General features: G+C 39.4%; 1 pseudogene; it reads right to left on the bottom strand.

The window, feature by feature from the left end:
• Positions 1-6,983: 6,983 nt before the first annotated feature.
• LOC119509450 lies at positions 6,984-7,311 on the bottom strand (annotated as a pseudogene).
• Between the last annotated feature and the right edge of the window lie 581 nt (positions 7,312-7,892).

Raw genomic sequence — 7,892 nt, 5'->3', positions numbered from 1 at the left:
AAATAAAAGAAATAAAATAAAAACGATTGACTGGCTCAACATAAAACCATTGACATGCCTCCAAATTCTCTCCCATCACTGTCAACATATGCACACATGTTTTTGCAAAGCTATAATCTGTGTGTATACACAGTTTCATGTTCTTTTCTTCACTTAACTTTATTCCACATAGATATTTCCATGTCTTGGTCAGGTCCCTGAACTTGAAATTTTCAATGGCTCCAGAGCGTTCCATCTTGTTCATAGACCTCAGGCTGCACAACCATTCATCTCCCAACTCTGGGCCTTTAATTTGTTTCAGCCATTTGTGTTGGAGGAAATGCCCCTGGGGTTTCTTGGGCCATTTTTGCAATTAGTGCTTTAGTTTTTTGTTTGTTTGTTTAAATGAATTTCTTCTGTCACATCTCACATTTTATGTTTGCATGAAGCTATTATTTATGGACCTGGTTGCTTTAAAAATTATATTAATCTTCACCATCTATCAGTGCATTTGTTCTGAAGTGTAATCAAGGCCCACTTTAAAAAGCAAACAATGCAAGTGTTGCCACCTGTTGATGGGACATTTATTACACTTGTTCCACTTGAGCCCTGATGAAGCGCAGCATGAAAGGAAAAGAGAAATTTTATTATAATACCCACAAAATCAATTCCCAGACTTATTAACATAATATTTGTATTACTGCTGTACTTTTTTGTTATTTCAGACTTTCTTCTAACATAGGTCATTTTGCATCGTTACCATTTGCATTAGATATATTTAAGACCTTTCCATTTGATCAAGGCTCCACATTTTTTTCTAATTTAAAAATTCCAAACATCAAACATTTTGAAAACCCATGGATAGTGCATATCCTAGTGCTCTAAATGAAATGATGTCAGCAAACAGCCAGAGTTCTGACAATCCTCAGCGGAACCAATTTTAGCTAATTTCAAAGGAGCAAAATAGTTTCCATATTTCATAGAAAGAATTTTCCTAATAAACACAGAAAGTTACTTTTCTTTAAGCTTCAAGAATGACTATGCGTGTATTAATTCTGTGGTGTTTTAATATTGCACGGTTTATGAGGAAAAAAGAAAATAAGCAAACACATACTTTGAGAAGCCATAATATATAAATACAAAATATATATTTATTATAGATAAATCAAAGAGCAAGAACCAAGTATTATGCCAGTTTGTACCCAAGACCTTATAAATACTATAGTTCTGAAATATTCCACTAAATAATAAATTCTAGCAACAACCCTCACTCAGCAACCAGCAGTGCCTCATATATAGTAGAAGCTCAATAAATGCTTATTGTCTAAATCAGCTCCAATCCTTCTTATTCATTTCTTGATTCATCATCATTTATTCATCTATTATTCTTTTGTTGATGAGTCATTCATTCATTCAATGCTTATTGAGCTCTTACTATGTACGTGCTTGAGGATAATAAGTTGAATCAGTCTTTGTCCTGTGTCTCCCTAGTGTGGAAGATAGAAAAGTGTATCAGTCATGAAGTATCTGCATGCAGGTAATAGAAAATAGAATGTGACTAACAGTGTCTCAAAAGTAACAGAGATTTATATTACCTCACTTAACAAAAAGGCTAGAGAAAAAAAAAATGGCTATTTGTAGGTGGTTCCAGAGATTTCATGAAGCGTAATGACCCATCTTATTTTTATGTTTCTGCTCTATAGTCCTTAGCTGTTGGGTTTCCCTCATGCTTTTCACTATTGTATGCAAGATGGCTGCCACAGCATCTGGCTTTACAGTCCACATTCACAACAAAAAGAAGGAAGATGGGGCAATACCAGCAAGTTCTCTTTTGTCTAACTTTTTTTTTAAAATCAGGAAACGAAATATCTTTCCTAGAAGTACCCCAGCAGACTCTCTTTTATGCCTTATGGGCCAGAAATGTGTCACATGACTACCCCTAGTTGCAAGGGAGGCTCTCCACCCTCTTTAGTGAGAGTTGAGAATGGCTTCTAGACACCCAGCTAACAATATCTGCTACAAGTGAACCAGTGAAGCATGAAATATCTCCAGACCCTCAAATGCAAAGATATAACATATTCATTAATTCAATAAAGATTTATCTGAGGACTTTCTCTGGGCCAGGTATTGAAGATAAAACAGTGCATAAGACAGAACTCCTGCCCTTGAAGAACTTAAATCCTATCAAGGAAAACAGATATTAAATAATGAGAGTAAAATATGATGAGTTTTTCATAATCAGATACCAAGGACTCCTTCAGAATTTAACTACAAATCCAATTGTACCAGGTCCCATTGTTCTGTAGTTTAGAAACTCAGAAAGGACCCTTTTAACGTGGTATACTCACCGTAAGCAAACTCATCCACTCAACCAATCAACCCATTTCAAGGGTGTATGACAAACCAAATATTACAATGAGGCTTTTTTGCACCGTTTCACAGGTATGCCCTTTGTAGGTAGTTTTTGTGTTCACTGGGCACCTCCCAGCTATTTACACTGTGTTAGAATCCCATGTACTGGAAGACAGATCAAACAGTTTCTCAGGTGAGATGTAGCCTCTGCTGTTCTAACTTCAGCCTTTTGTCTCTTCTCTCCAGGGGACTGAGGCTGTGGCCAGCCGTGAGCATGGCTACAGGCCAGCACAGGAGCCTGGGGGCCTTGCTCAGTGTACACTGGTAACGTCTGGACAAACTGGAGCTGCTGGAAAAATCAGAGCGCAAAGCCCCAGCTTTGAGAAAAACTGTCAATGGACTCAGCCAGGCCCAAACAACGGCTGGGCCACTTGTGGCAACATAAAAAGCCAGCATCCCGGCCATGAGTAATGTGCTCTTGGCAGCTGTTAAAAGGGACCTAAAACCCCACTGGCTCCCAGACCCAGCCGGCCGGGCCAGGTGCAGGCTGACAGGAGAGCTGTGTTGATTCTAAAGGCCGAGATGTTATTTTGAGGTTTGACTGTTTATGTCTCATTACTGCTAATTTCCATGAGTCCGCAGGCCTTGTTCTGTCAACCCCCTTCCATGGTGGAGAAATCTATCGACACATTAAGCCTATTCACTAACCTCTCCCCACCCCCCAATTTTTTTATAGGATGAGACTCATTTCTGGGAATACAAAAATCTTCCTGTGGAAGTTTCTTAAGCAATTTTAATTTGGGCTCGTGGGTCCCTCTCCTCCGAAGTCTCTCAAGCTATAGGGCTGGACTGGGACACATATAAACAAGGTTTAACTTCTACTTCCCCTCCCCTTAGAATGCTTGTGACTATTAAGTGGCCTGTACAAATAAATAGAAGTATTAGCTTTTTTGTATACAATTAGAAAATTCAACAGAAAAAGATCCGATTCATAATAACAATGAAAATAATATGTAATATGTAGGATTAAATTTAACAAGAAATGTGCAGGAGGCAAAGGGCTTACCTACCCTGGGCAATTTTTGTCTATTACCCATTCTTTGTGGACTCTTATGTCACATAGACCCTTGCTGGCCCCTGGCACCACCTTCATCTTCTCCTGACAAAGACTTTTCTTAGCTTTTTGTTATGGAAAATTCCAAACATATATTGTACAAAGTAAACTGAATAGTGTAACAAACTCCCATGTACCCATCACATTCTGCCATTCCTATGTCATTTATACCCCCATCCGTGCCCCGCCAATTCCATTATTATTTTTCTTATAATTTTTTAAGGTAAAATTCACATACATTGAAATGCACAGACCTTACCTAGACAAGTTTGACAAATGGGTATGCCATGTAACCTATGACTCTATTGCCATATAGAATTTCCAGGTCCCAATCAACCCCTCCACCCCAGGCAACCACTGTTCTGATACTTTTTTTTTTTTTTTTTTTTATTGAGATTTATTCACATACCACGCAGTCATACAAAACAAATTGTACTTTCGATTGTTTACAGTACCATTACATAGTTGTACATTCATCACCTAAATCAATCCCTGACACCTTCATTAGCACACACACAAAAATAACAAGAATAATAATTAGAGTGAAAAAGAGCAATTGAAGTAAAAAAGAACACTAGGTATCTGATACTTTTTTAACCATAGATTTTTTTTTTTTTTTTTTTTTTTTTGGCTTGTTCTTGTTTTAGAACTTGACAAAGTTTTTTTCTGATTCATGTCCTATCTCTGAACTCTACTCTCAGTTTCCTAAGACAAGAGCTGGCTTATCTGCTGAGACAATACACCCTCATCTACTGGTAGGTGCTGATGGATAGACTGTATCCCTCATCAGTCCAATCTTGGCATTTCACAGAGGCCTTCAGAGGTACAGACGATGGACCCAAAGGGGCCCTCTTCCAAAGTGAGGTCTTGTTTCGGTCTGGGGTGGGAGCAGATATTGGAGAGGCCCCTCAACTCTTATCCCTCAGGGCATGTTGTGTATGGTGCCAGCCTGGGAGAGACTATAGTATCTATATGGCAATATGCAGGCAGCTCTTGCTTGAGAAATCTTGGCTTGTTAACATTCTCTACTTTCTTCTCTCATCACCAGGGTTTATTCTCTGTTTTGGGCCCATCTGCCTAAAACAAGCTCCCCTGACCCTTTCTTCTGCTTGTGTGTGACTTTACTACTGCCCTCTTACTTAGCGGTGGTTCCTGACATGGCTGATGGAAGCCCTTCTCAAGTTGTCACCCTCCCTGCTGTGGCATAGTTTTGATATTGGAGAAGGCCCACTCAAAACACGGATTTAGATTTCGATTTTTTTTCTACAGTTGATGTTAAGCTGTTTTTTCTGAGGTAGGACAGCTATTTGTTTAGGTAGCTTCTGGTCTGATCATAAAACTATGCCTCAGCAGAGAAGAATGAATATTTGTTCAGCATCTATAACGTGTCAGGCTCTTAACTGGCCTCTAGAATAAGTTAGCATCAAGATGTACCAATGATTAGTTGGCCTGTGTCAGTCATTCAGAAGGGCTTTAACCCTTCTGATAAACTAGGACTTGGCTTTGCTGGGGAAGACTTGGTATCATTACCATCTATGATACATTGCTATGATATATTGAGCACCTACTGTGGGCGAGGAGCTTTATATACTTTATCTTTTCTAGTGCTTTTGAAGGCAGCCATTTTAGTTTTCTGAGGTGAAGGGAGGAGGGAACAAATATTTATTGTGTATAAATTACATACACCTAATGTCCTAACCTATGAAGTAGGCACCATTATTATTTCCTCTTTACATATGATGAAACTGAAGACTAAATGCATTAATACATATAAGATCCTTAGAACTGTGCCTGGCACATATAAATGAATGTTTACTTTTATCATTATTAGGTGGTTAACTCATTCAAGTTTACATAACTAGTAAGGATCAGAGCAGGGAGTCCTGAGTTAGTGGCCCTTCCCCTGTGGCACTGATGGTGTCTGAATCTCCAGGCCCTGAAAATATTGTTCTACCTCAGGCTCAGCTCCTGCCATTTGGCAGGGGGTGGTGGGATCTGGGAACCCACAGTGGGATAGGAGGAGATGTTTCTTCCACGAGAGGTGAGAAGCCGGCATCTGGTTCTACTCCTGAAATGCAATCTATCTACACTGCTGCCCTCTTTAAAAAGGCTCTGGTACAGCTGCTGGTTACTCAGTGTTCTGATCCATTGGATGATTGTTAAATCATGGATTTATCCAAGGCATTATGTCTGTAGGAAATCAATTAGTCTAAATATTAAGAGGCTATGTGCTGATGCAATTAAACAGTTTCAGAAATGTGGGCGTTTCCATAGGTCTCTGAAATAATCCTTACAGTGACTTAGATGACCTGGCTTCTGGCTTCCATACGTTTTTCTGTCCCTCTGCCATTTGCTCGCCTTCCTTCAGCCACACTGATGGTCTTCCTAATTCATTGACACCGCAAGCGCACGCCCACCTCGGGAGCTGAGCCGATGCTCTTCTCAGTCTGGAATGATGCTCCCAGGGACCGCTCAGGCCTCAGCTCCCAAATCTCCAGCCTCAGAGAGCCCTCTCGAAGGTAGAACCACTCCCATCTCCACCCTGGGTTTTTTTGTTTGTTTGTTTTTTTAAATTAGATTGCCCTGTTTATTTTAGGGCTAATCTCAAACTGAAATTATGATTACTTAGAAAGTTGCATGAGGGGCGGAGACCTTGGTCTGTTTATTTAATGATGTATTCCCAGAGCCTAGAACAGTGGTCACTTAATATTTATCTAGTGCATGATGGTTAATAACAACGCATTCCATTTGGATAATACTTTAAAATAATGCTTTGCTGCCACTCATAGTCATGTGGTCCACATAATAACTCGGAGAGGCAGGGAGGGCAGTTCTACTTATGTTTCAGAAAGAGAAACTGAGTCTCAATTGTGGAGACCTACTCTAGACACCATGCTTATTCCCATGTTAAAATTTTTTGCATCCTTTGTTGCATTCCAACACTAGGCTGGAAGCTGGTTGTTTAACACTTCCTTTATTTTGAGGAATAAGCTCCCTCTGGGAGCTTGTGCAGGCTTATGCCTAAGCACAGGGGGAGACAGCGCATTTGAAACGGTGAAAAAGCCACCTTGCAGAGCCTACAGCAGGAGGCGTGGAATCTACTGCTTCTTTGTAGGTCTTTCAAACTTCTTCTACCTTTAATGGTTTCTGGAAAAAGCTATTCTTAATAAAAGAATGGATGAAATGATGCTTTAATTTTTGATTTCTTTAATCTTACTAGAAAAGGAAGTATGAGATACCTTGTTGGCATGGCAGAGAGGGAGAACTGCTCTTTGAGGATAAATTAATTGATTGTGTGTGTGTGTGTGTGATATCTTTCAAATGGTAGATATTTTGTGTGGCAGTTAATGAATATATCCCACCTGAGGAAATATTTTTTATAAGATCCAGTCTTTACGATGAGACATACACATAACCCACACATAATGTCGATTATTATTTGCATTTCCAAAAGATTCCTCAAATCATAAAATAATTATTTTAATATTCAACAAACTTTTTTTCCCCACGATTTTATTTATTTATTTTTCAATAAAGTTTAAATCCTTGAAGGGTACAGCATCACACGGACTCGGTGTCCAATGGCCTTAGCAGGAAGGTTGCTTCAGAATTTGGCACGAACCATGACACTATTTCCATGAGCACGAGTTAACTTTCCCCAGATTGCTCTGGTTTTGTTAGGTTTGCCGCCAGGAGTCATTGTTTTTTGCGTTGTACACGTAAGCACATCTCTTGCCCAAATAAAATTCAGTTTCATCTTGGGCATAAACGCCTTCAATTTTAAGAAGAGCTGTGTGTTCTCTCTGGTTCTGAAGACCCCGCTTATAGCCAGCAAAAATGGGTTTGGACCACAGCCTTCCAGACATAGTTGCCGTTTTAGAAGTCCTGTTCCCAGCAGGCCTCCACAGGCTCCAAGATGGCGGAAAGACTCAACTAACTTTTGTATTAGGTACCATGTCAGGCACTTTTGCATATAGTCTCTTCTTAAATCCTCACAACCACTCTTTGAAGTGGGTGTTGTATTTACACTTTTCAGAGGGGAAGCTCAATCTCAGAGAGAGGGTTTAAGGACATTGCCCGAAGTTTTGCAGTAAGTGGCAGAAATAAATTTGAACCTAAATCTAGAATTCTTTTTAAAATGTATTCCTAAATAAGGATTGTCTACAACACATAAAACATGATTCAGTTTAATGAAAGATTTATTCACCTTCAATTTTTCAGGAATTTTCCCTTCAATCAACCAGTATTTATTGTCCTTGTGTCATATCCATCTTTCAGGCACATATTCAACGTATCAGTACATTTAGCTCTTACATGCCCCCAAGCTTATGGTGTTGGCTCAACCTCCCTGTTTTGAGGACCCATGTTTAGAAATCTATTCTGCTTAAAGAGAAATGAGGACAGTTTGAAAGAATTAAAAACAACCTGGTGCAATTAACGTGTCAAT

This window comes from Choloepus didactylus, chromosome 14 (assembly GCF_015220235.1).
Source record: "Choloepus didactylus isolate mChoDid1 chromosome 14, mChoDid1.pri, whole genome shotgun sequence".
Lineage (NCBI taxonomy): Eukaryota > Metazoa > Chordata > Mammalia > Pilosa > Megalonychidae > Choloepus > Choloepus didactylus.
The sequence above is the reverse complement of the archived record's forward strand: the minus strand, read 5'-3'. Positions and strand labels throughout refer to the sequence as shown.